Source organism: Salminus brasiliensis, chromosome 11 (genome assembly GCF_030463535.1).
Source record: "Salminus brasiliensis chromosome 11, fSalBra1.hap2, whole genome shotgun sequence".
Taxonomy (NCBI): domain Eukaryota; kingdom Metazoa; phylum Chordata; class Actinopteri; order Characiformes; family Bryconidae; genus Salminus; species Salminus brasiliensis.
Window position 1 is genome coordinate 32,217,337 of NC_132888.1, and position 25,721 is coordinate 32,243,057.

Sequence of the window (25,721 nt, forward strand, 5' to 3'; positions counted from 1 at the left end):
AAAAGCTTACAACACCTGGTATTCCCAGACAGTCTCCCATTCAAGTACTAACCAGGCCCAACCCTAGGTAGCTTCTGAGATCAGATGAGATCAGGCATTCTAAGGGTGGAATGGCCGTAAGCAGAAGCACCTTGCAAATTAGAGGATTCAATTTTCATAGCTAAGACCATATTTGTTCAAAACCAAGCAAAAGCATTCCATTTCAACATATCAACATTTACCACACAAAAGAGTGTCAACTACAAATAATTGCAAAAGATATAAATAACATGGAAATGTAAGCTTTAATTGTTTGCAGGATTGGAAAAGCTTACAACACCTGGTATTCCCAGACAGTCTCCCATTCAAGTACTAACCAGACCCAACCCACATCAACATTTATAACACAAAAGAGTTTCAACTACAAATTTGTGCAAAAGATGTAAATAACATGGAAATGTAAGCTTTAATTGTTTGCAGGATTGGAAAAGCTTACAACACCTGGTATTCCCAGACAGTCTCCCAATCAAGTACTAAACAGGCCCAACCCTAGGTAGCTTCTGAGATCAGACGAAATCAGGCATTCTACGGGTGGAATGGCCGTAAGCAGAAGGACCTTGCAAACTAGAGGATTCAAATTTCATAGCTAAGACCATATTTGTTCAAAACCAAGCAAAAGCATTCCATTTCAACACATCAACATTTACAACACAAAAGAGTTTCAACTACAAATTTGTGCAAAAGATGTAAATAACATGGAAATGTAAGCTTTAATTGTTTGCAGGATTGGAAAAGCTTACAACACCTGATATTCCCAGACAGTCTCCCATTCAAGTACTAACCAGGCCCAACCCTAGGTAGCTTCTGAGATCAGACGAGATCAGGCATTCTAAGGGTGGAATGGTCGTAAGCAGAAGTACCTTGCAAACTAGAGGATTCAAATTTCATAGCTAAGACCATATTTGTTGAAAACCAAGCAAAAGCATTCCATTTCAACACATCAACATTTACAACACAAAGCATTCCATTTCAACACATCAACATTTACAACACAAAAGAGTTTCAACTACAAATTTATGCAAAAGATGTAAATAACATGGAAATGTAAGCTTTAATTGTTTGCAGGATTGGAAAAGCTTACAACACCTGGTATTCCCAGACAGTCTCCCATTCAAGTACTAACCAGACCCAACCCACATCAACATTTATAACACAAAAGAGTTTCAACTACAAATTTGTGCAAAAGATGTAAATAACATGGAAATGTAAGCTTTAATTGTTTGCAGGATTGGAAAAGCTTACAACACCTGGTATTCCCAGACAGTCTCCCAATCAAGTACTAAACAGGCCCAATCCTAGGTAGCTTCTGATATCAGACGAGATCAGGCATTCTAAGGGTGGAATGGCCTTAAGCAGAAGCACCTTGCAAACTAGAGGATTCAAATTTCATAGCTAAGACCATATTTGTTCAAAACCAAGCAAAAGCATTCCATTTCAACACATCAACATTTACAACACAAAAGAGTTTCAACTACAAATTTGTGCAAAAGATGTAAATAACATGGAAATGTAAGCTTTAATTGTTTGCAGGATTGGAAAAGCTTACAAAACCTGGTATTCCCAGACAGTCTCCCATTCAAGTACTAACCAGGCCCAACCCTAGGTAGCTTCTGAGATCAGACGAGATCAGGCATTCTAAGGGTGGAATGGCCGTAAGCAGAAGCACCTTGCAAACTAGAGGATTCAAATTTCATAGCTAAGACCATATTTGTTCAAAACCAAGCAAAAGCATTCCATTTCAACACATCAACATTTACAACACAAAAGAGTTTCAACTACAAATTTGTGCAAAAGATGTAAATAACATGGAAATGTAAGCTTTAATTGTTTGCAGGATTGGAAAAGCTTACAACACCTGGTATTCCCAGACAGTCTCCCATTCAAGTACTAACCAGGCCCAACCCTAGGTAGCTTCTGAGATCAGACGAGATCAGGCATTCTAAGGGTGGAATGGACGTAAGCAGAAGCACCTTGCAAACCTAGAGGATTCAAATTTCATAGCTAAGACCATATTTGTTCAAAACCAAGCAAAAGCATTCCATTTCAACACATCAACATTTACAACACAAAAGAGTTTCAACTACAAATTTGTGCAAAAGATGTAAATAACATGGAAATGTAAGCTTTAATTGTTTGCAGGATTGGAAAAGCTTACAACACCTGGTATTCCCAGACAGTCTCCCATTCAAGTACTAACCAGGCCCAACCCTAGGTAGCTTCTGAGATCAGACGAGATCAGGCATTCTAAGGGTGGAATGGCCGTAAGCAGAAGCACCTTGCAAACTAGAGGATTCAAATTTCATAGCTAAGACCATATTTGTTCAAAACCAAGCAAAAGCATTCCATTTCAACACATCAACATTTACAACACAAAAGAGTTTCAACTACAAATTTGTGCAAAAGATGTAAATAACATGGAAATGTAAGCTTTAATTGTTTGCAGGATTGGAAAAGCTTACAACACCTGGTATTCCCAGACAGTCTCCCATTCAAGTACTAACCAGGCCCAACCCTAGGTAGCTTCTGAGATCAGACGAGATCAGGCATTCTAAGGGTGGAATGGCCGTAAGCAGAAGCACCTTGCAAACTAGAGGATTCAAATTTCATAGCTAAGACCATATTTGTTCAAAACCAAGCAAAAGCATTCCATTTCAACACATCAACATTTACAACAAAAAAGAGTTTCAACTACAGATTTGTGCAAAAGATGTAAATAACATGGAAATGTAAGCTTTAATTGTTTGCAGGATTGGAAAAGCTTACAACACCTGATATTCCCAGACAGTCTCCCATTCAAGTACTAACCAGGCCCAACCCTAGGTAGCTTCTGAGATCAGACGAGATCAGGCATTCTAAGGGTGGAATGGCCTTAAGCAGAAGCACCTTGCAAACTAGAGGATTCAAATTTCATAGCTAAGACCATATTTGTTCAAAACCAAGCAAAAGCATTCCATTTCAACACATCAACATTTACAACACAAAAGAGTTTCAACTACAAATTTGTGCAAAAGATGTAAATAACATGGAAATGTAAGCTTTAATTGTTTGCAGGATTGGAAAAGCTTACAACACCTGGTATTCCCAGACAGTCTCCCATTCAAGTACTAACCAGGCCCAACCCTAGGTAGCTTCTGAGATCAGACGAGATCAGGCATTCTAAGGGTGGAATGGCCGGAAGCAGAAGCACCTTGCAAACTAGAGGATTCAAATTTCATAGCTAAGACCATATTTGTTCAAAACCAAGCAAAAGCATTCCATTTCAACACATCAACATTTACAACACAAAAGAGTTTCAACTACAAATTTGTGCAAAAGATGTAAATAACATGGAAATGTAAGCTTTAATTGTTTGCAGGATTGGAAAAGCTTACAACACCTGATATTCCCAGACAGTCTCCCATTCAAGTACTAACCAGGCCCAACCCTAGGTAGCTTCTGAGATCAGACGAGATCAGGCATTCTAAGGGTGAAATGGCCGTAAGCAGAAGCACCTTGCAAACTAGAGGATTCAAATTTCATAGCTAAGACCATATTTGTTCAAAACCAAGCAAAAGCATTCCATTTCAACACATCAACATTTACAACACAAAAGAGTTTCAACTACAAATTTGTGCAAAAGATGTAAATAACATGGAAATGTAAGCTTTAATTGTTTGCAGGATTGGAAAAGCTTACAACACCTGGTATTCCCAGACAGTCTCCCATTCAAGTACTAACCAGGCCCAACCCTAGGTAGCTTCTGAGATCAGACGAGATCAGGCATTCTAAGGGTGGAATGGCCGTAAGCAGAAGCACCTTGCAAACTAGAGGATTCAAATTTCATAGCTAAGACCATATTTGTTCAAAACCAAGCAAAAGCATTCCATTTCAACACATCAACATTTACAACACAAAAGAGTTTCAACTACAAATTTGTGCAAAAGATGTAAATAACATGGAAATGTAAGCTTTAATTGTTTGCAGGATTGGAAAAGCTTACAACACCTGGTATTCCCAGACAGTCTCCCATTCAAGTACTAACCAGGCCCAACCCTAGGTAGCTTCTGAGATCAGACGAGATCAGGCATTCTAAGGGTGGAATGGCCGTAAGCAGAAGCACCTTGCAAACTAGAGGATTCAAATTTCATAGCTAAGACCATATTTGTTCAAAACCAAGCAAAAGCATTCCATTTCAACACATCAACATTTACAACACAAAAGAGTTTCAACTACAAATTTGTGCAAAAGATGTAAAAAACATGGAAATGTAAGCTTTAATTGTTTGCAGGATTGGAAAAGCTTACAACACCTGGTATTCCCAGACAGTCTCCCATTCAAGTACTAACCAGGCCCAACCCTAGGTAGCTTCTGAGATCAGACGAGATCAGGCATTCTAAGGGTGGAATGGCCGTAAGCAGAAGCACCTTGCAAACTAGAGGATTCAAATTTCATAGCTAAGACCATATTTGTTCAAAACCAAGCAAAAGCATTCCATTTCAACACATCAACATTTACAACACAAAAGAGTTTCAACTACAAATTTGTGCAAAAGATGTAAATAACATGGAAATGTAAGCTTTAATTGTTTGCAGGATTGGAAAAGCTTACAACACCTGGTATTCCCAGACAGTCTCCCATTCAAGTACTAACCAGGCCCAACCCTAGGTAGCTTCTGAGATCAGACGAGATCAGGCATTCTAAGAGTGGAATGGCCGTAAGCAGAAGCACCTTGCAAACTAGAGGATTCAAATTTCATAGCTAAGACCATATTTGTTCAAAACCAAGCAAAAGCATTCCATTTCAACACATCAACATTTACAACACAAAAGAGTTTCAACTACAAATTTGTGCAAAAGATGTAAATAACATGGAAATGTAAGCTTTAATTGTTTGCAGGATTGGAAAAGCTTACAACACCTGATATTCCCAGACAGTCTCCCATTCAAGTACTAACCAGGCCCAACCCTAGGTAGCTTCTGAGATCAGACGAGATCAGGCATTCTAAGGGTGGAATGGCCGTAAGCAGAAGCACCTTGCAAACTAGAGGATTCAAATTTCATAGCTAAGATCATATTTGTTCAAAACCAAGCAAAAGCATTCCATTTCAACACATCAACATTTACAACACAAAGCATTCCATTTCAACACATCAACATTTACAACACAAAAGAGTTTCAACTACAAATTTGTGCAAAAGATGTAAATAACATGGAAATGTAAGCTTTAATTGTTTGCAGGATTGGAAAAGCTTACAACACCTGATATTCCCAGACAGTCTCCCATTCAAGTACTAACCAGGCCCAACCCTAGGTAGCTTCTGAGATCAGACGAGATCAGGCATTCTAAGGGTGGAATGGCCTTAAGCAGAAGCACCTTGCAAACTAGAGGATTCAAATTTCATAGCTAAGACCATATTTGTTCAAAACCAAGCAAAAGCATTCCATTTCAACACATCAACATTTACAACACAAAAGAGTTTCAACTACAAATTTGTGCAAAAGATGTAAATAACATGGAAATGTAAGCTTTAATTGTTTGCAGGATTGGAAAAGCTTACAACACCTGGTATTCCCAGACAGTCTCCTATTCAAGTACTAACCAGGCCCAACCCTAGGTAGCTTCTGAGATCAGACGAGATCAGGCATTCTAAGGGTGGAATGGCCGTAAGCAGAAGCACCTTGCAAACTAGAGGATTCAAATTTCATAGCTAAGACCATATTTGTTCAAAACCAAGCAAAAGCATTCCATTTCAACACATCAACATTTACAACACAAAAGAGTTTCAACTACAAATTTGTGCAAAAGATGTAAATAACATGGAAATGTAAGCTTTAATTGTTTGCAGGATTGGAAAAGCTTACAACACCTGGTATTCCCAGACAGTCTCCCATTCAAGTACTAACCAGGCCCAACCCTAGGTAGCTTCTGAGATCAGACGAGATCAGGTATTCTAAGGGTGGAATGGCCTTAAGCAGAAGCACCTTGCAAACTAGAGGATTCAAATTTCATAGCTAAGACCATATTTGTTCAAAACCAAGCAAAAGCATTCCATTTCAACACATCAACATTTACAACACAAAAGAGTTTCAACTACAAATTTGTGCAAAAGATGTAAATAACATGGAAATGTAAGCTTTAATTGTTTGCAGGATTGGAAAAGCTTACAACACCTGGTATTCCCAGACAGTCTCCCATTCAAGTACTAACCAGGCCCAACCCTAGGTAGCTTCTGAGATCAGACGAGATCAGGGATTCTAAGGGTGGAATGGCCGTAAGCATAAGCACCTTGCAAACTAGAGGATTCAAATTTCATAGCTAAGACCATATTTGTTCAAAACCAAGCAAAAGCATTCCATTTCAACACATCAACATTTACAACACAAAAGAGTTTCAACTACAAATTTGTGCAAAAGATGTAAATAACATGGAAATGTAAGCTTTAATTGTTTGCAGGATTGGAAAAGCTTACAACACCTGGTATTCCCAGACAGTCTCCCATTCAAGTACTAACCAGGCCCAACCCTAGGTAGCTTCTGAGATCAGACGAGATCAGGCATTCTAAGGGTGGAATGGCCGTAAGCAGAAGCACCTTGCAAACTAGAGGATTCAAATTTCATAGCTAAGACCATATTTGTTCAAAACCAAGCAAAAGCATTCCATTTCAACACATCAACATTTACAACACAAAGCATTCCATTTCAACACATCAACATTTACAACACAAAAGAGTTTCATCTACAAATTTGTGCAAAAGATGTAAATAACATGGAAATGTAAGCTTTAATTGTTTGCAGGATTGGAAAAGCTTACAACACCTGGTATTCCCAGACAGTCTCCCATTCAAGTACTAACCAGGCCCAACCCTAGGTAGCTTCGGAGATCAGACGAGATCAGGCATTCTAAGGGTGGAATGGCCGTAAGCAGAAGCACCTTCCAAACTAGAGGATTCAAATTTCATAGCTAAGACCATATTTGTTCAAAACCAAGCAAAAGCATTCCATTTCAACACATCAACATTTACAACACAAAGCATTCCATTTCAACACATCAACATTTACAACACAAAAGAGTTTCAACTACAAATTTGTGCAAAAGATGTAAATAACATGGAAATGTAAGCTTTAATTGTTTGCAGGATTGGAAAAGCTTACAACACCTGGTATTCCCAGACAGTCTCCCATTCAAGTACTAACCAGGCCCAACCCTAGGTAGCTTCTGAGATCAGACGAGATCAGGCATTCTAAGGGTGGAATGGCCGTAAGCAGAAGCACCTTGCAAACTAGAGGATTCAAATTTCATAGCTAAGACCATATTTGTTCAAAACCAAGCAAAAACATTCCATTTCAACACATCAACATTTACAACACAAAAGAGTTTCAACTACAAATTTGTGCAAAAGATGTAAAAAACATGGAAATGTAAGCTTTAATTGTTTGCAGGATTGGAAAAGCTTACAACACCTGGTATTCCCAGACAGTCTCCCATTCAAGTACTAACCAGGCCCAACCCTAGGTAGCTTCTGAGATCAGACGAGATCAGGCATTCTAAGGGTGGAATGGCCGTAAGCAGAAGCACCTTGCAAACTAGAGGATTCAAATTTCATAGCTAAGACCATATTTGTTCAAAACCAAGCAAAAGCATTCCATTTCAACACATCAACATTTACAACACAAAGCATTCCATTTCAACACATCAACATTTACAACACAAAAGAGTTTCATCTACAAATTTGTGCAAAAGATGTAAATAACATGGAAATGTAAGCTTTAATTGTTTGCAGGATTGGAAATCTTACAACACCTGATATTCCCAGACAGTCTCCCATTCAAGTACTAACCAGGCCCAACCCTAGGTAGCTTCTGAGATCAGACGAGATCAGGCATTCTAAGGTTGGAATGGCCGTAGGCAGAAGCACCTTGCAAACCTAGAGGATTCAAATTTCATAGCTAAGACCATATTTGTTCAAAACCAAGCAAAAGCATTCCATTTCAACACATCAACATTTACAACACAAAAGAGTTTCAACTACAAATTTGTGCAAAAGATGTAAATAACATGGAAATGTAAGCTTTAATTGTTTGCAGGATTGGAAAAGCTTACAACACCTGGTATTCCCAGACAGTCTCCCATTCAAGTACTAACCAGGCCCAACCCTAGGTAGCTTCTGAGATCAGACGAGATCAGGCATTCTAAGGGTGGAATGGCCGTAAGCAGAAGCACCTTGCAAACTAGAGGATTCAAATTTCATAGCTAAGACCATATTTGTTCAAAACCAAGCAAAAGCATTCCATTTCAACACATCAACATTTACAACACAAAAGAGTTTCAACTACAAATTTGTGCAAAAGATGTAAATAACATGGAAATGTAAGCTTTAATTGTTTGCAGGATTGGAAAAGCTTACAACACCTGGTATTCCCAGACAGTCTCCCATTCAAGTACTAACCAGGCCCAACCCTTGGTAGCTTCTGAGATCAGACAAGATCAGGCATTCTAAGGGTGGAATGGCCGTAAGCAGAAGCACCTTGCAAACTAGAGGATTCAAATTTCATAGCTAAGACCATATTTGTTCAAAACCAAGCAAAAGCATTCCATTTCAACACATCAACATTTACAACACAAAAGAGTTTCAACTACAAATTTGTGCAAAAGATGTAAATAACATGGAAATGTAAGCTTTAATTGTTTGCAGGATTGGAAAAGCTTACAACACCTGGTATTCCCAGACAGTCTCCCATTCAAGTACTAACCAGGCCCAACCCTAGGTAGCTTCTGAGATCAGACGAGATCAGGCATTCTAAGGGTGGAATGGCCGTAAGCAGAAGCACCTTGCAAACTAGAGGATTCAAATTTCATAGCTAAGACCATATTTGTTCAAAACCAAGCAAAAGCATTCCATTTCAACACATCAACATTTACAACACAAAAGAGTTTCAACTACAAATTTGTGCAAAAGATGTAAATAACATGGAAATGTAAGCTTTAATTGTTTGCAGGATTGGAAAAGCTTACAACACCTGGTATTCCCAGACAGTCTCCCATTCAAGTACTAACCAGGCCCAACCCTTGGTAACTTCTGAGATCAGACGAGATCAGGCATTCTAAGGGTGGAATGGCCGTAAGCAGAAGCACCTTGCAAACTAGAGGATTCAAATTTCATAGCTAAGACCATATTTGTTCAAAACCAAGCAAAAGCATTCCATTTCAACACATCAACATTTACAACACAAAAGAGTTTCAACTACAAATTTGTGCAAAAGATGTAAATAACATGGAAATGTAAGCTTTAATTGTTTGCAGGATTGGAAAAGCTTACAACACCTGGTATTCCCAGACAGTCTCCCATTCAAGTACTAACCAGGCCCAACCCTAGGTAGCTTCTGAGATCAGACGAGATCAGGAATTCTAAGGGTGGAATGGCCGTAAGCAGAAGCACCTTGCAAACTAGAGGATTCAAATTTCATAGCTAAGACCATATTTGTTCAAAACCAAGCAAAAGCATTCCATTTCAACACATCAACATTTACAACACAAAAGAGTTTCAACTACAAATTTGTGCAAAAGATGTAAATAACATGGAAATGTAAGCTTTAATTGTTTGCAGGATTGGAAAAGCTTACAACACCTGGTATTCCCAGACAGTCTCCCATTCAAGTACTAACCAGGCCCAACCCTAGGTAGCTTCTGAGATCAGACGAGATCAGGCATTCTAAGGGTGGAATGGCCGTAAGCAGAAGCACCTTGCAAACTAGAGGATTCAAATTTCATAGCTAAGACCATATTTGTTCAAAACCAAGCAAAAGCATTCCATTTCAACACATCAACATTTACAACACAAAAGAGTTTCAACTACAAATTTGTGCAAAAGATGTAAATAACATGGAAATGTAAGCTTTAATTGTTTGCAGGATTGGAAAAGCTTACAACACCTGGTATTCCCAGACAGTCTCCCATTCAAGTACTAACCAGGCCCAACCCTAGGTAGCTTCTGAGATCAGACGAGATCAGGAATTCTAAGGGTGGAATGGCCGTAAGCAGAAGCACCTTGCAAACTAGAGGATTCAAATTTCATAGCTAAAACCATATTTGTTCAAAACCAAGCAAAAGCATTCCATTTCAACACATCAACATTTACAACACAAAAGAGTTTCAACTACAAATTTGTGCAAAAGATGTAAATAACATGGAAATGTAAGCTTTAATTGTTTGCAGGATTGGAAAAGCTTACAACACCTGGTATTCCCAGACAGTCTCCCATTCAAGTACTAACCAGGCCCAACCCTAGGTAGCTTCTGAGATCAGACGAGATCAGGCATTCTGAGGGTGGAATGGCCGTAAGCAGAAGCACCTTGCAAACTAGAGGATTCAAATTTCATAGCTAAGACCATATTTGTTCAAAACCAAGCAAAAGCATTCCATTTCAACACATCAACATTTACAACACAAAAGAGTTTCAACTACAAATTTGTGCAAAAGATGTAAATAACATGGAAATGTAAGCTTTAATTGTTTGCAGGATTGGAAAAGCTTACAACACCTGGTATTCCCAGACAGTCTCCCATTCAAGTACTAACCAGGCCCAACCCTAGGTAGCTTCTGAGATCAGACGAAATCAGGCATTCTAAGGGTGGAATGGCCGTAAGCAGAAGCACCTTGCAAACTAGAGGATTCAAATTTCATAGCTAAGACCATATTTGTTCAAAACCAAGCAAAAGCATTCCATTTCAACACATCAACATTTACAACACAAAAGAGTTTCAACTACAAATTTGTGCAAAAGATGTAAATAACATGGAAATGTAAGCTTTAATTGTTTGCAGGATTGGAAAAGCTTACAACACCTGGTATTCCCAGACAGTCTCCCATTCAAGTACTAACCAGGCCCAACCCTAGGTAGCTTCTGAGATCAGACGAGATCAGGAATTCTAAGGGTGGAATGGCCGTAAGCAGAAGCACCTTGCAAACTAGAGGATTCAAATTTCATAGCTAAGACCATATTTGTTCAAAACCAAGCAAAAGCATTCCATTTCAACACATCAACATTTACAACACAAAAGAGTTTCAACTACAAATTTGTGCAAAAGATGTAAATAACATGGAAATGTAAGCTTTAATTGTTTGCAGGATTGGAAAAGCTTACAACACCTGGTATTCCCAGACAGTCTCCCATTCAAGTACTAACCAGGCCCAACCCTAGGTAGCTTCTGAGATCAGACGAGATCAGGCATTCTAAGGGTGGAATGGCCGTAAGCAGAAGCACCTTGCAAACTAGAGGATTCAAATTTCATAGCTAAGACCATATTTGTTCAAAACCAAGCAAAAGCATTCCATTTCAACACATCAACATTTACAACAAAAAAAAGTTTCAACTACAAATTTGTGCAAAAGATGTAAATAACATGGAAATGTAAGCTTTAATTGTTTGCAGGATTGGAAAAGCTTACAACACCTGGTATTCCCAGACAGTCTCCCATTCAAGTACTAACCAGGCCCAACCCTAGGTAGCTTCTGAGATCAGACAAGATCAGGCATTCTAAGGGTGGAATGGCCGTAAGCAGAAGCACCTTGCAAACTAGAGGATTCAAATTTCATAGCTAAGACCATATTTGTTCAAAACCAAGCAAAAGCATTCCATTTCAACACATCAACATTTACAACACAAAAGAGTTTCAACTACAAATTTGTGCAAAAGATGTAAATAACATGGAAATGTAAGCTTTAATTGTTTGCAGGATTGGAAAAGCTTACAACACCTGGTATTCCCAGACAGTCTCCCATTCAAGTACTAACCAGGCCCAACCCTAGGTAGCTTCTGAGATCAGACGAGATCAGGAATTCTAAGGGTGGAATGGCCGTAAGCAGAAGCACCTTGCAAACTAGAGGATTCAAATTTCATAGCTAAGACCATATTTGTTCAAAACCAAGCAAAAGCATTCCATTTCAACACATCAACATTTACAACACAAAGCATTCCATTTCAACACATCAACATTTACAACACAAAAGAGTTTCATCTACAAATTTGTGCAAAAGATGTAAATAACATGGAAATGTAAGCTTTAATTGTTTGCAGGATTGGAAAAGCTTACAACACCTGGTATTCCCAGACAGTCTCCCATTCAAGTACTAACCAGGCCCAACCCTAGGTAGCTTCTGAGATCAGACGAGATCAGGCATTCTAAGGGTGGAATGGCCGTAAGCAGAAGCACCTTGCAAACTAGAGGATTCAAATTTCATAGCTAAGACCATATTTGTTCAAAACCAAGCAAAAGCATTCCATTTCAACACATCAACATTTACAACACAAAAGAGTTTCAACTACAAATTTGTGCAAAAGATGTAAATAACATGGAAATGTAAGCTTTAATTGTTTGCAGGATTGGAAAAGCTTACAACACCTGGTATTCCCAGACAGTCTCCCATTCAAGTACTAACCAGGCCCAACCCTAGGTAGCTTCTGAGATCAGACGAGATCAGGCATTCTAAGGGTGGAATGGCCGTAAGCAGAAGCACCTTGCAAACTAGAGGATTCAAATTTCATAGCTAAGACCATATTTGTTCAAAACCAAGCAAAAGCATTCCATTTCAACACATCAACATTTACAACACAAAAGAGTTTCAACTACAAATTTGTGCAAAAGATGTAAATAACATGGAAATGTAAGCTTTAATTGTTTGCAGGATTGGAAAAGCTTACAACACCTGGTATTCCCAGACAGTCTCCCATTCAAGTACTAACCAGGCCCAACCCTAGGTAGCTTCTGAGATCAGACGAGATCAGGCATTCTAAGGGTGGAATGGCCGTAAGCAGAAGCACCTTGCAAACTAGAGGATTCAAATTTCATAGCTAAGACCATATTTGTTCAAAACCAAGCAAAAGCATTCCATTTCAACACATCAACATTTACAACACAAAAGAGTTTCAACTACAAATTTGTGCAAAAGATGTAAATAACATGGAAATGTAAGCTTTAATTGTTTGCAGGATTGGAAAAGCTTACAACACCTGGTATTCCCAGACAGTCTCCCATTCAAGTACTAACCAGGCCCAACCCTAGGTAGCTTCTGAGATCAGACGAGATCAGGCATTCTAAGGGTGGAATGGCCGTAAGCAGAAGCACCTTGCAAACTAGAGGATTCAAATTTCATAGCTAAGACCATATTTGTTCAAAACCAAGCAAAAGCATTCCATTTCAACACATCAACATTTACAACACAAAAGAGTTTCAACTACAAATTTGTGCAAAAGATGTAAATAACATGGAAATGTAAGCTTTAATTGTTTGCAGGATTGGAAAAGCTTACAACACCTGGTATTCCCAGACAGTCTCCCATTCAAGTACTAACCAGGCCCAACCCTAGGTAGCTTCTGAGATCAGACGAGATCAGGCATTCTAAGGGTGGAATGGCCGTAAGCAGAAGCACCTTGCAAACTAGAGGATTCAAATTTCATAGCTAAGACCATATTTGTTCAAAACCAAGCAAAAGCATTCCATTTCAACACATCAACATTTACAACACAAAAGAGTTTCAACTACAAATTTGTGCAAAAGATGTAAATAACATGGAAATGTAAGCTTTAATTGTTTGCAGGATTGGAAAAGCTTACAACACCTGGTATTCCCAGACAGTCTCCCATTCAAGTACTAACCAGGCCCAACCCTAGGTAGCTTCTGAGATCAGACGAGATCAGGCATTCTAAGGGTGGAATGGCCGCAAGCAGAAGCACCTTGCAAACTAGAGGATTCAAATTTCATAGCTAAGACCATATTTGTTCAAAACCAAGCAAAAGCATTCCATTTCAACACATCAACATTTACAACACAAAAGAGTTTCAACTACAAATTTGTGCAAAAGATGTAAATAACATGGAAATGTAAGCTTTAATTGTTTGCAGGATTGGAAAAGCTTACAACACCTGATATTCCCAGACAGTCTCCCATTCAAGTACTAACCAGGCCCAACCCTAGGTAGCTTCTGAGATCAGACGAGATCAGGGATTCTACGGGTGGAATGGCCGTAAGCAGAAGCACCTTGCAAACTAGAGGATTCAAATTTCATAGCTAAGACCATATTTGTTCAAAACCAAGCAAAAGCATTCCATTTCAACACATCAACATTTACAACACAAAAGAGTTTCAACTACAAATTTGTGCAAAAGATGTAAATAACATGGAAATGTAAGCTTTAATTGTTTGCAGGATTGGAAAAGCTTACAACACCTGGTATTCCCAGACAGTCTCCCATTCAAGTACTAACCAGGCCCAACCCTAGGTAGCTTCTGAGATCAGACGAGATCAGGCATTCTAAGGGTGGAATGGCCGTAAGCAGAAGCACCTTGCAAACTAGAGGATTCAAATTTCATAGCTAAGACCATATTTGTTCAAAACCAAGCAAAAGCATTCCATTTCAACACATCAACATTTACAACACAAAAGAGTTTCAACTACAAATTTGTGCAAAAGATGTAAATAACATGGAAATGTAAGCTTTAATTGTTTGCAGGATTGGAAAAGCTTACAACACCTGATATTCCCAGACAGTCTCCCATTCAAGTACTAACCAGGCCCAACCCTAGGTAGCTTCTGAGATCAGACGAGATCAGGTATTCTAAGGGTGGAATGGTCGTAAGCAGAACTACCTTGCGAACTAGAGGATTCAAATTTCATAGCTAAGACCATATTTGTTCAAAACCAAGCAAAAGCATTCCATTTCAACACATCAACATTTACAACACAAAAGAGTTTCAACTACAAATTTGTGCAAAAGATGTAAATAACATGGAAATGTAAGCTTTAATTGTTTGCAGGATTGGAAAAGCTTACAACACCTGGTATTCCCAGACAGTCTCCCATTCAAGTACTAACCAGGCCCAACCCTAGGTAGCTTCTGAGATCAGACGAGATCAGGCATTCTGAGGGTGGAATGGCCGTAAGCAGAAGCACCTAGCAAACTAGAGGATTCAAATTTCATAGCTAAGACCATATTTGTTCAAAACCAAGCAAAAGCATTCCATTTCAACACATCAATATTTACAACACAAAAGAGTTTCAACTACAAATTTGTGCAAAAGATGTAAATAACATGGAAATGTAAGCTTTAATTGTTTGCAGGATTGGAAAACCTTACAACACCTGGTATTCCCAGACAGTCTCCCATTCAAGTACTAACCAGGCCCAACCCTAGGTAGCTTCTGAGATCAGACAAGATCAGGCATTCTAAGGGTGGAATGGCCGTAAGCAGAAGCACCTTGCAAACTAGAGGATTCAAATTTCATAGCTAAGACCATATTTGTTCAAAACCAAGCAAAAGCATTCCATTTCAACACATCAACATTTACAACACAAAAGAGTTTCAACTACAAATTTGTGCAAAAGATGTAAATAACATGGAAATGTAAGCTTTAATTGTTTGCAGGATTGGAAAAGCTTACAACATCTGGTATTCCCAGACAGTCTCCCATTCAAGTACGAACCAGGCCCAACCCTAGGTAGCTTCTGAGATCAGACGAGATCAGGCATTCTAAGGGTGGAATGGCAGTAAGCAGAAGCACCTTGCAAACTAGAGGATTCAAATTTCATAGCTAAGACCATATTTGTTCAAAACCAAGCAAAAGCATTCCATTTCAACACATCAACATTTACAATACAAAGCATTCCATTTCAACACATCAACATTTACAACACAAAAGAGTTTCAACTACAAATTTGTGCAAAAGATGTAAATAACATGGAAATGTAAGCTTTAATTGTTTGCAGGATTGGAAAAGCTTACAACACCTGGTATTCCCAGACAGTCTCCCATTCAAGTACTAACCAGGCCCAACCCTAGGTAGCTTCTGAGATCAGACGAGATCAGGCATTCTAAGGGTGGAATGGCCGTAAGCAGAAGCACCTTGCAAACTAGAGGATTCAAATTTCATAGCTAAGACCATATTTGTTCAAAACCAAGCAAAAGCATTCCATTTCAACACATCAACATTTACAACACAAAAGAGTTTCAACTACAAATTTGTGCAAAAGATGTAAATAACATGGAAATGTAAGCTTTAATTGTTTGCAGGATTGGAAAAGCTTACAACACCTGGTATTCCCAGACAGTCTCCCATTCAAGTACTAACCAGGCCCAACCCTAGGTAGCTTCTGAGATCAGACGAGATCAGGCATTCTAAGGGTGGAATGGCCGTAAGCAGAAGCACCTTGCAAACTAGAGGATTCAAATTTCATAGCTAAGACCATATTTGTTCAAAACCAAGCAAAAGCATTCCATTTCAACACATCAACATTTACAACACAAAAGAGTTTCAACTACAAATTTGTGCAAAAGATGTAAATAACATGGAAATGTAAGCTTTAATTGTTTGCAGGATTGGAAAAGCTTACAACACCTGGTATTCCCAGACAGTCTCCCATTCAAGTACTAACCAGGCCCAACCCTAGGTAGCTTCTGAGATCAGACGAGATCAGGCATTCTAAGGGTGGAATGGCCGTAAGCAGAAGCACCTTGCAAACTAGAGGATTCAAATTTCATAGCTAAGACCATATTTGTTCAAAACCAAGCAAAAGCATTCCATTTCAACACATCAACATTTACAACACAAAAGAGTTTCAACTACAAATTTGTGCAAAAGATGTAAATAACATGGAAATGTAAGCTTTAATTGTTTGCAGGATTGGAAAAGCTTACAACACCTGGTATTCCCAGACAGTCTCCCATTCAAGTACTAACCAGGCCCAACCCTAGGTAGCTTCTGAGATCAGACGAGATCAGGCATTCTAAGGGTGGAATGGCCGTAAGCAGAAGCACCTTGCAAACTAGAGGATTCAAATTTCATAGCTAAGACCATATTTGTTCAAAACCAAGCAAAAGCATTCCATTTCAACACATCAACATTTACAACACAAAAGAGTTTCAACTACAAATTTGTGCAAAAGATGTAAATAACATGGAAATGTAAGCTTTAATTGTTTGCAGGATTGGAAAAGCTTACAACACCTGGTATTCCCAGACAGTCTCCCATTCAAGTACGAACCAGGCCCAACCCTAGGTAGCTTCTGAGATCAGACGAGATCAGGCATTCTAAGGGTGGAATGGCCGTAAGCAGAAGCACCTTGCAAACTAGAGGATTCAAATTTCATAGCTAAGACCATATTTGTTCAAAACCAAGCAAAAGCATTCCATTTCAACACATCAACATTTACAACACAAAAGAGTTTCAACTACAAATTTGTGCAAAAGATGTAAATAACATGGAAATGTAAGCTTTAATTGTTTGCAGGATTGGAAAAGCTTACAACACCTGATATTCCCAGACAGTCTCCCATTCAAGTACTAACCAGGCCCAACCCTAGATAACTTCTGAGATCAGAGGAGATCAGGTATTCTAAGGGTGGAATGGTCGTAAGCAGAACTACCTTGCGAACTAGAGGATTCAAATTTCATAGCTAAGACCATATTTGTTCAAATCCAAGCAAAAGCATTCCATTTCAACACATCAACATTTACAACACAAAAGAGTTTCAACTACAAATTTGTGCAAAAGATGTAAATAACATGGAAATGTAAGCTTTAATTGTTTGCAGGATTGGAAAAGCTTACAACACCTGATATTCCCAGACAGTCTCCCATTCAAGTACTAACTGTGCCCAACCCTAGGTAGCTTCTGAGATCAGACGAGATCAGGCATTCTGAGGGTGGAATGGCCGTAAGCAGAAGCACCTAGCAAACTAGAGGATTCAAATTTCATAGCTAAGACCATATTTGTTCAAAACCAAGCAAAAGCATTCCATTTCAACACATCAATATTTACAACACAAAAGAGTTTCAACTACAAATTTGTGCAAAAGATGTAAATAACATGGAAATGTAAGCTTTAATTGTTTGCAGGATTGGAAAAGCTTACAACACCTGATATTCCCAGACAGTCTCCCATTCAAGTACTAACCAGGCCCAACCCTAGGTAGCTTCTGAGATCAGACGAGATCAGGCATTCTGAGGGTGGAATGGCCGTAAGCAGAAGCACCTAGCAAACTAGAGGATTCAAATTTCATAGCTAAGACCATATTTGTTCAAAACCAAGCAAAAGCATTCCATTTCAACACATCAATATTTACAACACAAAAGAGTTTCAACTACAAATTTGTGCAAAAGATGTAAATAACATGGAAATGTAAGCTTTAATTGTTTGCAGGATTGGAAAAGCTTACAACACCTGGTATTCCCAGACAGTCTCCCATTCAAGTACTAACCAGGCCCAACCCTTGGTAGCTTCTGAGATGAGACAAGATCAGGCATTCTAAGGATGGAATGGCCACAAGCAGAAGCACCTTGCAAACTAGAGGATTCAAATTTCATAGCTAAGACCATATTTGTTCAAAACCAAGCAAAAACATTCCATTTCAACACATCAACATTTACAACACAAAAGAGTTTCAACTACAAATTTGTGCAAAAGATGTAAAAAACATGGAAATGTAAGCTTTAATTGTTTGCAGGATTGGAAAAACTTACAACACCTGGTATTCCCAGACAGTCTCCCATTCAAGTACTAACCAGGCCCAACCCTAGGTAGCTTCTGAGATCAGACGAGATCAGGCATTCTAAGGGTGGAATGGCCATAAGCAGAAGCACCTTGCAAACTAGAGGATTCAAATTTCATAGCTAAGACCATATTTGTTCAAAACCAAGCAAAAGCATTCCATTTCAACACATCAACATTTACAACACAAAAGAGTTTCAACTACAAATTTGTGCAAAAGATGTAAATAACATGGAAATGTAAGCTTTAATTGTTTGCAGGATTGGAAAAGCTTACAACACCTGGTATTCCCAGACAGTCTCCCATTCAAGTACTAACCAGGCCCAACCCTAGGTAGCTTCTGAAATCAGACGAGATCAGGCATTCTGAGGGTGGAATGGCCGTAAGCAGAAGCACCTAGCAAACTAGAGGATTCAAATTTCATAGCTAAGACCATATTTGTTCAAAACCAAGCAAAAGCATTCCATTTCAACACATCAACATTTACAATACAAAGCATTCCATTTCAACACATCAACATTTACAACACAAAAGAGTTTCATCTACAAATTTGTGCAAAAGATGTAAATAACATGGAAATGTAAGCTTTAATTGTTTGCAGGATTGGAAAAGCTTACAACACCTGATATTCCCAGACAGTCTCCCATTCAAGTACTAACCGTGCCCAACCCTAGGTAGCTTCTGAGATCAGACGAGATCAGGCATTCTAAGGGTGGAATGGCCGTAAGCAGAAGCACCTTGCAAACTAGAGGATTCAAATTTCATAGCTAAGACCATATTTGTTCAAAACCAAGCAAAAGCATTCCATTTCAACACATCAACATTTACAACACAAAGCATTCCATTTCAACACATCAACATTTACAACACAAAAGAGTTTCAACTACAAATTTGTGCAAAAGATGTAAATAACATGGAAATGTAAGCTTTAATTGTTTGCAGGATTGGAAAAGCTTACAACACCTGGTATTCCCAGACAGTCTCCCATTCAAGTACTAACCAGGCCCAACCCTAGTTAACTTCTGAGATCAGAGGAGATCAGGTATTCTAAGGGTGGAATGGTCGTAAGCAGAACTACCTTGCGAACTAGAGGATTCAAATTTCATAGCTAAGACCATATTTGTTCAAATCCAAGCAAAAGCATTCCATTTCAACACATCAACATTTACAACACAAAAGAGTTTCAACTACAAATTTGTGCAAAAGATGTAAATAACATGGAAATGTAAGCTTTAATTGTTTGCAGGATTGGAAAAGCTTACAACACCTGATATTCCCAGACAGTCTCCCATTCAAGTACTAACCAGGCCCAACCCTAGGTAGCTTCTGAGATCAGACGAGATCAGGCATTCTGAGGGTGGAATGGCCGTAAGCAGAAGCACCTAGCAAACTAGAGGATTCAAATTTCATAGCTAAGACCATATTTGTTCAAAACCAAGCAAAAGCATTCCATTTCAACACATCAATATTTACAACACAAAAGAGTTTCAACTACAAATTTGTGCAAAAGATGTAAATAACATGGAAATGTAAGCTTTAATTGTTTGCAGGATTGGAAAAGCTTACAACACCTGATATTCCCAGACAGTCTCCCATTCAAGTACTAACCAGGCCCAACCCTAGGTAGCTTCTGAGATCAGACGAGATCAGGCATTCTGAGGGTGGAATGGCCGTAAGCAGAAGCACCTAGCAAACTAGAGGATTCAAATTTCATAGCTAAGACCATATTTGTTCAAAACCAAGCAAAAGCATTCCATTTCAACACATCAATATTTACAACACAAAAGAGTTTCAACTACAAATTTGTGCAAAAGATGTAAATAACATGGAAATGTAAGCTTTAATTGTTTGCAGGATTGGAAAAGCTTACAACACCTGGTATTCCCAGACAGTCTCCCATTCAAGTACTAACCAGGCCCAACCCTTGGTAGCTTCTGAGATGAGACAAGATCAGGCATTCTAAGGATGGAATGGCCACAAGCAGAAGCACCTTGCAAACTAGAGGATTCAAATTTCATAGCTAAGACCATATTTGTTCAAAACCAAGCAAAAACATTCCATTTCAACACATCAACATTTACAACACAAAAGAGTTTCAACTACAAATTTGTGCAAAAGATGTAAAAAACATGGAAATGTAAGCTTTAATTGTTTGCAGGATTGGAAAAACTTACAACACCTGGTATTCCCAGACAGTCTCCCATTCAAGTACTAACCAGGCCCAACCCTAGGTAGCTTCTGAGATCAGACGAGATCAGGCATTCTAAGGGTGGAATGGCCATAAGCAGAAGCACCTTGCAAACTAGAGGATTCAAATTTCATAGCTAAGACCATATTTGTTCAAAACCAAGCAAAAGCATTCCATTTCAACACATCAACATTTACAACACAAAAGAGTTTCAACTACAAATTTGTGCAAAAGATGTAAATAACATGGAAATGTAAGCTTTAATTGTTTGCAGGATTGGAAAAGCTTACAACACCTGATATTCCCAGACAGTCTCCCATTCAAGTACTAACCGTGCCCAACCCTAGGTAGCTTCTGAGATCAGACGAGATCAGGCATTCTAAGGGTGGAATGGCCGTAAGCAGAAGCACCTTGCAAACTAGAGGATTCAAATTTCATAGCTAAGACCATATTTGTTCAAAACCAAGCAAAAGCATTCCATTTCAACACATCAACATTTACAACACAAAGCATTCCATTTCAACACATCAACATTTACAACACAAAAGAGTTTCAACTACAAATTTGTGCAAAAGATGTAAATAACATGGAAATGTAAGCTTTAATTGTTTGCAGGATTGGAAAAGCTTACAACACCTGGTATTCCCAGACAGTCTCCCATTCAAGTACTAACCAGCCCCAACCCTAGGTAGCTTCTGAGATCAGACGAGATCAGGCATTCTAAGGGTGGAATGGCCGTAAGCAGAAGCACCTTCCAAACTAGAGGATTCAAATTTCATAGCTAAGACCATATTTGTTCAAAACCAAGCAAAAACATTCCATTTCAACACATCAACATTTACAACACAAAAGAGTTTCAACTACAAATTTGTGCAAAAGATGTAAATAACATGGAAATGTAAGCTTTAATTGTTTGCAGGATTGGAAAAGCTTACAACACCTGGTATTCCCAGACAGTCTCCTATTCAAGTACTAACCAGGCCCAACCCTAGGTAGCTTCTGAGATCAGACGAGATCAGGCATTCTAAGGGTGGAATGGCCGTAAGCAGAAGCACCTTCCAAACTAGAGGATTCAAATTTCATAGCTAAGACCATATTTGTTCAAAACCAAGCAAAAGCATTCCATTTCAACACATCAACATTTACAACACAAAAGAGTTTCAACTACAAATTTGTGCAAAAGATGTAAATAACATGGAAATGTAAGCTTTAATTGTTTGCAGGATTGGAAAAGCTTACAACACCTGGTATTCCCAGACAGTCTCCCATTCAAGTACTAACCAGGCCCAACCCTAGGTAGCTTCTGAGATCAGACGAGATCAGGCATTCTGAGGGTGGAATGGCCGTAAGCAGAAGCACCTAGCAAACTAGAGCATTCAAATTTCATAGCTAAGACCATATTTGTTCAAAACCAAGCAAAAGCATTCCATTTCAACACATCAATATTTACAACACAAAAGAGTTTCAACTACAAATTTGTGCAAAAGATGTAAATAACATGGAAATGTAAGCTTTAATTGTTTGCAGGATTGGAAAAGCTTACAACACCTGGTATTCCCAGACAGTCTCCCATTCAAGTACTAACCGTGCCCAACCCTAGGTAGCTCCTGAGATCAGACGAGATCAGGCATTCTGAGGGTGGAATGGCCGTAAGCAGAAGCACCTAGCAAACTAGAGGATTCAAATTTCATAGCTAAGACCATATTTGTTCAAAACCAAGCAAAAACATTCCATTTCAACACATCAACATTTACAACACAAAGCATTCCATTTCAACACATCAACATTTACAACACAAAAGAGTTTCATCTATAAATTTGTGCAAAAGATTTAAATAACATGGAAATGTAAGCTTTAATTGTTTGCAGGATTGGAAAAGCTTACAACACCTGGTATTCCCAGACAGTCTCCCATTCAAATACTAACCGTGCCCAACCCTAGGTAGCTCCTGAGATCAGACGAGATCAGGCATTCTAAGGGTGGAATGGCCATAAGCAGAAGCACCTTGCAAACTAGAGGATTCAAATTTCATAGCTAAGACCATATTTGTTCAAAACCAAGCAAAAGCATTCCATTTCAACACATCAACATTTACAACACAAAAGAGTTTCAACTACAAATTTGTGCAAAAGATGTAAATAACATGGAAATGTAAGCTTTAATTGTTTGCAGGATTGGAAAAGCTTACAACACCTGGTATTCCCAGACAGTCTCCCATTCAAGTACTAACCAGGCCCAACCCTTGGGAGCTTCTGAGATCAGACAAGATCAGACATTCTAAGGATGGAATGGCCGCAAGCAAAAGCACCTTGCAAACTAGAGGATTCAAATTTCATAGCTAAGACCATATTTGTTCAAAACCAAGCAAAAACATTCCATTTCAACACATCAACATTTACAACACAAAAGAGTTTCAACTACAAATTTGTGCAAAAGATGTAAAAAACATGGAAATGTAAGCTTTAATTGTTTGCAGGATTGGAAAAGCTTACAACACCTGGTATTCCCAGACAGTCTCCCATTCAAGTACTAACCAGGCCCAACCCTAGTTAGCTTCTGAGATCAGACGAGATCAGGCATTCTAAGGGTGGAATGGCCATAAGCAGAAGCACCTTGCAAACTAGAGGATTCAAATTTCATAGCTAAGACCATATTTGTTCAAAACCAAGCAAAAGCATTCCATTTCAACACATCAACATTTACAACACAAAGCATTCCATTTCAACACATCAACATTTACAACACAAAAGAGTTTCAACTACAAATTTGTGCAAAAGATGTAAATAATATGGAAATGTAAGCTTTAATTGTTTGCAGGATTGGAAAAGCTTACAACACCTGGTACTAACCAGGCCCAACCCTCAGAAGCTACCCAACCCTTGGTAGCTTCTGAGATCAGACAAGATCAGGCATTCTAAGGATGGAATGGCCGCAAGCAGAAGCACCTTACAAACTAGAGGATTCAAATTTCATAGCTAAGACCATATTTGTTCAAAACCAAGCAAAAACATTCCATTTCAACACATCAACATTTACAACACAAAAGTGTTTCAACTACAAATTTGTGCAAAAGATGTAAAAAACATGGAAATGTAAGCTTTAATTGTTTGCAGGATTGGAAAAGCTTACAACACCTGGTATTCCCAGACAGTCTCCCATTCAAGTACTAACCAGGCCCAACCCTAGGTAGCTTCTGAGATCAGACGAGATCAGGCATTCTAAGGATGGAATGGCCGCAAGCAGAAGCACCTTGCAAACTAGAGGATTCAAATTTCATAGCTAAGACCATATTTGTTCAAAACCAAGCAAAAGCATTCCATTTCAACACATCAACATTTACAACACAAAGCATTCCATTTCAACACATCAACATTTACAACACAAAAGAGTTTCATCTACAAATTTGTGCAAAAGATGTAAATAACATGGAAATGTAAGCTTTAATTGTTTGCAGGATTGGAAAAGCTTACAACACCTGGTATTCCCAGACAGTCTCCCATTCAAGTACTAACCAGGCCCAACCCTAGGTAGCTTCTGAGATCAGACGAGATCAGGCATTCTAAGGGTGGAATGGCCGTAAGCAGAAGCACCTTCCAAACTAGAGGATTCAAATTTCATAGCTAAGACCATATTTGTTCAAAACCAAGCAAAAGCATTCCATTTCAACACATCAACATTTACAACACAAAAGAGTTTCAACTACAAATTTGTGCAAAAGATGTAAATAACATGGAAATGTAAGCTTTAATTGTTTGCAGGATTGGAAAAGCTTACAACACCTGGTATTCCCAGACAGTCTCCCATTCAAGTACTAACCAGGCCCAACCCTAGGTAGCTTCTGAGATCAGACGAGATCAGGCATTCTAAGGGTGGAATGGCCGTAAGCAGAAGCACCTTGCAAACTAGAGGATTCAAATTTCATAGCTAAGACCATATTTGTTCAAAACCAAGCAAAAGCATTCAATTTCAACACATCAACATTTACAACACAAAAGAGTTTCAACTACAAATTTGTGCAAAAGATGTAAAAAACATGGAAATGTAAGCTTTAATTGTTTGCAGGATTGGAAAAGCTTACAACACCTGGTATTCCCAGACAGTCTCCCATTCAAGTACTAACCGTGCCCAACCCTAGGTAGCTTCTGAGATCAGACGAGATCAGGCATTCTAAGGGTGGAATGGCCGTAAGCAGAAGCACCTTGCAAACTAGAGGATTCAAATTTCATAGCTAAGACCATATTTGTTCAAAACCAAGCAAAAGCATTCCATTTCAACACATCAACATTTACAACACAAAGCATTCCATTTTAACACATCAACATTTACAACACAAAAGAGTTTCATCTACAAATTTGTGCAAAAGATGTAAATAACATGGAAATGTAAGCTTTAATTGTTTGCAGGATTGGAAAAGCTTACAACACCTGGTATTCCCAGACAGTCTCCCATTCAAATACTAACCGTGCCCAACCCTAGGTAGCTCCTGAGATCAGACGAGATCAGGCATTCTAAGGGTGGAATGGCCATAAGCAGAAGCACCTTGCAAACTAGAGGATTCAAATTTCATAGCTAAGACCATATTTGTTCAAAACCAAGCAAAAGCATTCCATTTCAACACATCAACATTTACAACACAAAAGAGTTTCAACTACAAATTTGTGCAAAAGATGTAAATAACATGGAAATGTAAGCTTTAATTGTTTGCAGGATTGGAAAAGCTTACAACACCTGGTATTCCCAGACAGTCTCCCATTCAAGTACTAACCAGGCCCAACCCTTGGGAGCTTCTGAGATCAGACAAGATCAGACATTCTAAGGATGGAATGGCCGCAAGCAAAAGCACCTTGCAAACTAGAGGATTCAAATTTCATAGCTAAGACCATATTTGTTCAAAACCAAGCAAAAACATTCCATTTCAACACATCAACATTTACAACACAAAAGAGTTTCAACTACAAATTTGTGCAAAAGATGTAA

At 38.6% G+C, this 25,721-nt stretch overlaps 1 non-coding gene and 79 pseudogenes across 1 annotated transcript; all 80 read right to left on the reverse strand.

Annotated features, from left to right (window-relative positions):
• Positions 1-3: 3 nt before the first annotated feature.
• On the reverse strand, positions 4-122 carry LOC140572657 (5S ribosomal RNA; annotated as a pseudogene).
• Positions 123-468: 346 nt separating this feature from the next.
• On the reverse strand, positions 469-587 carry LOC140567493 (5S ribosomal RNA; annotated as a pseudogene).
• A 185-nt stretch (positions 588-772) lies between these two features.
• On the reverse strand, positions 773-891 carry LOC140569887 (5S ribosomal RNA; annotated as a pseudogene).
• Positions 892-1,578: 687 nt separating this feature from the next.
• On the reverse strand, positions 1,579-1,697 carry LOC140572520 (5S ribosomal RNA; annotated as a pseudogene).
• Positions 1,698-1,882: 185 nt separating this feature from the next.
• LOC140570179 (5S ribosomal RNA) lies at positions 1,883-2,001 on the reverse strand (annotated as a pseudogene).
• A 186-nt stretch (positions 2,002-2,187) lies between these two features.
• LOC140569568 (5S ribosomal RNA) lies at positions 2,188-2,306 on the reverse strand (annotated as a pseudogene).
• Positions 2,307-2,491: 185 nt separating this feature from the next.
• Positions 2,492-2,610, reverse strand: LOC140569569 (5S ribosomal RNA; annotated as a pseudogene).
• Positions 2,611-2,795: 185 nt separating this feature from the next.
• On the reverse strand, positions 2,796-2,914 carry LOC140566342 (5S ribosomal RNA; annotated as a pseudogene).
• A 185-nt stretch (positions 2,915-3,099) lies between these two features.
• Positions 3,100-3,218, reverse strand: LOC140572671 (5S ribosomal RNA; annotated as a pseudogene).
• A 185-nt stretch (positions 3,219-3,403) lies between these two features.
• LOC140572410 (5S ribosomal RNA) lies at positions 3,404-3,522 on the reverse strand (annotated as a pseudogene).
• Positions 3,523-3,707: 185 nt separating this feature from the next.
• On the reverse strand, positions 3,708-3,826 carry LOC140569570 (5S ribosomal RNA; annotated as a pseudogene).
• Positions 3,827-4,011: 185 nt separating this feature from the next.
• On the reverse strand, positions 4,012-4,130 carry LOC140569571 (5S ribosomal RNA; annotated as a pseudogene).
• A 185-nt stretch (positions 4,131-4,315) lies between these two features.
• LOC140569572 (5S ribosomal RNA) lies at positions 4,316-4,434 on the reverse strand (annotated as a pseudogene).
• Positions 4,435-4,619: 185 nt separating this feature from the next.
• Positions 4,620-4,738, reverse strand: LOC140570951 (5S ribosomal RNA; annotated as a pseudogene).
• A 185-nt stretch (positions 4,739-4,923) lies between these two features.
• LOC140570768 (5S ribosomal RNA) lies at positions 4,924-5,042 on the reverse strand (annotated as a pseudogene).
• A 222-nt stretch (positions 5,043-5,264) lies between these two features.
• On the reverse strand, positions 5,265-5,383 carry LOC140566343 (5S ribosomal RNA; annotated as a pseudogene).
• Positions 5,384-5,568: 185 nt separating this feature from the next.
• On the reverse strand, positions 5,569-5,687 carry LOC140572777 (5S ribosomal RNA; annotated as a pseudogene).
• A 185-nt stretch (positions 5,688-5,872) lies between these two features.
• On the reverse strand, positions 5,873-5,991 carry LOC140571973 (5S ribosomal RNA; annotated as a pseudogene).
• A 185-nt stretch (positions 5,992-6,176) lies between these two features.
• On the reverse strand, positions 6,177-6,295 carry LOC140570324 (5S ribosomal RNA; annotated as a pseudogene).
• Positions 6,296-6,480: 185 nt separating this feature from the next.
• LOC140569573 (5S ribosomal RNA) lies at positions 6,481-6,599 on the reverse strand (annotated as a pseudogene).
• Positions 6,600-6,821: 222 nt separating this feature from the next.
• LOC140572129 (5S ribosomal RNA) lies at positions 6,822-6,940 on the reverse strand (annotated as a pseudogene).
• A 222-nt stretch (positions 6,941-7,162) lies between these two features.
• On the reverse strand, positions 7,163-7,281 carry LOC140569574 (5S ribosomal RNA; annotated as a pseudogene).
• A 185-nt stretch (positions 7,282-7,466) lies between these two features.
• Positions 7,467-7,585, reverse strand: LOC140569575 (5S ribosomal RNA; annotated as a pseudogene).
• Positions 7,586-7,806: 221 nt separating this feature from the next.
• On the reverse strand, positions 7,807-7,925 carry LOC140567872 (5S ribosomal RNA; annotated as a pseudogene).
• A 186-nt stretch (positions 7,926-8,111) lies between these two features.
• LOC140569577 (5S ribosomal RNA) lies at positions 8,112-8,230 on the reverse strand (annotated as a pseudogene).
• A 185-nt stretch (positions 8,231-8,415) lies between these two features.
• On the reverse strand, positions 8,416-8,534 carry LOC140570868 (5S ribosomal RNA; annotated as a pseudogene).
• Positions 8,535-8,719: 185 nt separating this feature from the next.
• LOC140569578 (5S ribosomal RNA) lies at positions 8,720-8,838 on the reverse strand (annotated as a pseudogene).
• A 185-nt stretch (positions 8,839-9,023) lies between these two features.
• Positions 9,024-9,142, reverse strand: LOC140570685 (5S ribosomal RNA; annotated as a pseudogene).
• A 185-nt stretch (positions 9,143-9,327) lies between these two features.
• LOC140569993 (5S ribosomal RNA) lies at positions 9,328-9,446 on the reverse strand (annotated as a pseudogene).
• A 185-nt stretch (positions 9,447-9,631) lies between these two features.
• Positions 9,632-9,750, reverse strand: LOC140569579 (5S ribosomal RNA; annotated as a pseudogene).
• A 185-nt stretch (positions 9,751-9,935) lies between these two features.
• LOC140569994 (5S ribosomal RNA) lies at positions 9,936-10,054 on the reverse strand (annotated as a pseudogene).
• Positions 10,055-10,239: 185 nt separating this feature from the next.
• On the reverse strand, positions 10,240-10,358 carry LOC140570226 (5S ribosomal RNA; annotated as a pseudogene).
• Positions 10,359-10,543: 185 nt separating this feature from the next.
• On the reverse strand, positions 10,544-10,662 carry LOC140571469 (5S ribosomal RNA; annotated as a pseudogene).
• Positions 10,663-10,847: 185 nt separating this feature from the next.
• Positions 10,848-10,966, reverse strand: LOC140569995 (5S ribosomal RNA; annotated as a pseudogene).
• A 185-nt stretch (positions 10,967-11,151) lies between these two features.
• LOC140569580 (5S ribosomal RNA) lies at positions 11,152-11,270 on the reverse strand (annotated as a pseudogene).
• Positions 11,271-11,455: 185 nt separating this feature from the next.
• Positions 11,456-11,574, reverse strand: LOC140572181 (5S ribosomal RNA; annotated as a pseudogene).
• A 185-nt stretch (positions 11,575-11,759) lies between these two features.
• On the reverse strand, positions 11,760-11,878 carry LOC140569996 (5S ribosomal RNA; annotated as a pseudogene).
• A 222-nt stretch (positions 11,879-12,100) lies between these two features.
• On the reverse strand, positions 12,101-12,219 carry LOC140569581 (5S ribosomal RNA; annotated as a pseudogene).
• A 185-nt stretch (positions 12,220-12,404) lies between these two features.
• On the reverse strand, positions 12,405-12,523 carry LOC140569582 (5S ribosomal RNA; annotated as a pseudogene).
• A 185-nt stretch (positions 12,524-12,708) lies between these two features.
• Positions 12,709-12,827, reverse strand: LOC140569583 (5S ribosomal RNA; annotated as a pseudogene).
• A 185-nt stretch (positions 12,828-13,012) lies between these two features.
• LOC140569585 (5S ribosomal RNA) lies at positions 13,013-13,131 on the reverse strand (annotated as a pseudogene).
• A 185-nt stretch (positions 13,132-13,316) lies between these two features.
• LOC140569586 (5S ribosomal RNA) lies at positions 13,317-13,435 on the reverse strand (annotated as a pseudogene).
• A 185-nt stretch (positions 13,436-13,620) lies between these two features.
• Positions 13,621-13,739, reverse strand: LOC140570926 (5S ribosomal RNA; annotated as a pseudogene).
• A 185-nt stretch (positions 13,740-13,924) lies between these two features.
• On the reverse strand, positions 13,925-14,043 carry LOC140566119 (5S ribosomal RNA; annotated as a pseudogene).
• Positions 14,044-14,228: 185 nt separating this feature from the next.
• Positions 14,229-14,347, reverse strand: LOC140569587 (5S ribosomal RNA; annotated as a pseudogene).
• Positions 14,348-14,532: 185 nt separating this feature from the next.
• LOC140572206 (5S ribosomal RNA) lies at positions 14,533-14,651 on the reverse strand (annotated as a pseudogene).
• Positions 14,652-14,836: 185 nt separating this feature from the next.
• On the reverse strand, positions 14,837-14,955 carry LOC140570227 (5S ribosomal RNA; annotated as a pseudogene).
• A 185-nt stretch (positions 14,956-15,140) lies between these two features.
• On the reverse strand, positions 15,141-15,259 carry LOC140566669 (5S ribosomal RNA; annotated as a pseudogene).
• Positions 15,260-15,444: 185 nt separating this feature from the next.
• Positions 15,445-15,563, reverse strand: LOC140567610 (5S ribosomal RNA; annotated as a pseudogene).
• A 222-nt stretch (positions 15,564-15,785) lies between these two features.
• On the reverse strand, positions 15,786-15,904 carry LOC140569589 (5S ribosomal RNA; annotated as a pseudogene).
• A 185-nt stretch (positions 15,905-16,089) lies between these two features.
• On the reverse strand, positions 16,090-16,208 carry LOC140569590 (5S ribosomal RNA; annotated as a pseudogene).
• Positions 16,209-16,393: 185 nt separating this feature from the next.
• On the reverse strand, positions 16,394-16,512 carry LOC140569591 (5S ribosomal RNA; annotated as a pseudogene).
• Positions 16,513-16,697: 185 nt separating this feature from the next.
• LOC140569592 (5S ribosomal RNA) lies at positions 16,698-16,816 on the reverse strand (annotated as a pseudogene).
• Positions 16,817-17,001: 185 nt separating this feature from the next.
• On the reverse strand, positions 17,002-17,120 carry LOC140571665 (5S ribosomal RNA; annotated as a pseudogene).
• A 185-nt stretch (positions 17,121-17,305) lies between these two features.
• On the reverse strand, positions 17,306-17,424 carry LOC140573097 (5S ribosomal RNA; annotated as a pseudogene).
• Positions 17,425-17,609: 185 nt separating this feature from the next.
• LOC140567717 (5S ribosomal RNA) lies at positions 17,610-17,728 on the reverse strand (annotated as a pseudogene).
• A 185-nt stretch (positions 17,729-17,913) lies between these two features.
• Positions 17,914-18,032, reverse strand: LOC140571347 (5S ribosomal RNA; annotated as a pseudogene).
• Positions 18,033-18,217: 185 nt separating this feature from the next.
• On the reverse strand, positions 18,218-18,336 carry LOC140568241 (5S ribosomal RNA; annotated as a pseudogene).
• Positions 18,337-18,521: 185 nt separating this feature from the next.
• On the reverse strand, positions 18,522-18,640 carry LOC140571919 (5S ribosomal RNA; annotated as a pseudogene).
• A 185-nt stretch (positions 18,641-18,825) lies between these two features.
• On the reverse strand, positions 18,826-18,944 carry LOC140572377 (5S ribosomal RNA; annotated as a pseudogene).
• A 222-nt stretch (positions 18,945-19,166) lies between these two features.
• On the reverse strand, positions 19,167-19,285 carry LOC140566292 (5S ribosomal RNA; annotated as a pseudogene).
• Positions 19,286-19,507: 222 nt separating this feature from the next.
• Positions 19,508-19,626, reverse strand: LOC140569338 (5S ribosomal RNA). Its single transcript, XR_011980636.1, has one exon. It is a non-coding gene; the product is annotated as a 5S ribosomal RNA (ribosomal RNA).
• A 185-nt stretch (positions 19,627-19,811) lies between these two features.
• LOC140571348 (5S ribosomal RNA) lies at positions 19,812-19,930 on the reverse strand (annotated as a pseudogene).
• Positions 19,931-20,115: 185 nt separating this feature from the next.
• LOC140571349 (5S ribosomal RNA) lies at positions 20,116-20,234 on the reverse strand (annotated as a pseudogene).
• A 185-nt stretch (positions 20,235-20,419) lies between these two features.
• On the reverse strand, positions 20,420-20,538 carry LOC140568242 (5S ribosomal RNA; annotated as a pseudogene).
• A 185-nt stretch (positions 20,539-20,723) lies between these two features.
• On the reverse strand, positions 20,724-20,842 carry LOC140571920 (5S ribosomal RNA; annotated as a pseudogene).
• Positions 20,843-21,027: 185 nt separating this feature from the next.
• Positions 21,028-21,146, reverse strand: LOC140566293 (5S ribosomal RNA; annotated as a pseudogene).
• Positions 21,147-21,368: 222 nt separating this feature from the next.
• Positions 21,369-21,487, reverse strand: LOC140566094 (5S ribosomal RNA; annotated as a pseudogene).
• Positions 21,488-21,672: 185 nt separating this feature from the next.
• On the reverse strand, positions 21,673-21,791 carry LOC140572788 (5S ribosomal RNA; annotated as a pseudogene).
• Positions 21,792-21,976: 185 nt separating this feature from the next.
• Positions 21,977-22,095, reverse strand: LOC140570228 (5S ribosomal RNA; annotated as a pseudogene).
• Positions 22,096-22,280: 185 nt separating this feature from the next.
• LOC140567046 (5S ribosomal RNA) lies at positions 22,281-22,399 on the reverse strand (annotated as a pseudogene).
• Positions 22,400-22,621: 222 nt separating this feature from the next.
• Positions 22,622-22,740, reverse strand: LOC140567904 (5S ribosomal RNA; annotated as a pseudogene).
• Positions 22,741-22,925: 185 nt separating this feature from the next.
• LOC140568091 (5S ribosomal RNA) lies at positions 22,926-23,044 on the reverse strand (annotated as a pseudogene).
• A 185-nt stretch (positions 23,045-23,229) lies between these two features.
• On the reverse strand, positions 23,230-23,348 carry LOC140571270 (5S ribosomal RNA; annotated as a pseudogene).
• A 518-nt stretch (positions 23,349-23,866) lies between these two features.
• LOC140572187 (5S ribosomal RNA) lies at positions 23,867-23,985 on the reverse strand (annotated as a pseudogene).
• A 222-nt stretch (positions 23,986-24,207) lies between these two features.
• Positions 24,208-24,326, reverse strand: LOC140569593 (5S ribosomal RNA; annotated as a pseudogene).
• A 185-nt stretch (positions 24,327-24,511) lies between these two features.
• On the reverse strand, positions 24,512-24,630 carry LOC140569594 (5S ribosomal RNA; annotated as a pseudogene).
• A 185-nt stretch (positions 24,631-24,815) lies between these two features.
• On the reverse strand, positions 24,816-24,934 carry LOC140572922 (5S ribosomal RNA; annotated as a pseudogene).
• A 222-nt stretch (positions 24,935-25,156) lies between these two features.
• On the reverse strand, positions 25,157-25,275 carry LOC140567905 (5S ribosomal RNA; annotated as a pseudogene).
• A 185-nt stretch (positions 25,276-25,460) lies between these two features.
• Positions 25,461-25,579, reverse strand: LOC140568092 (5S ribosomal RNA; annotated as a pseudogene).
• Positions 25,580-25,721: the final 142 nt, after the last annotated feature.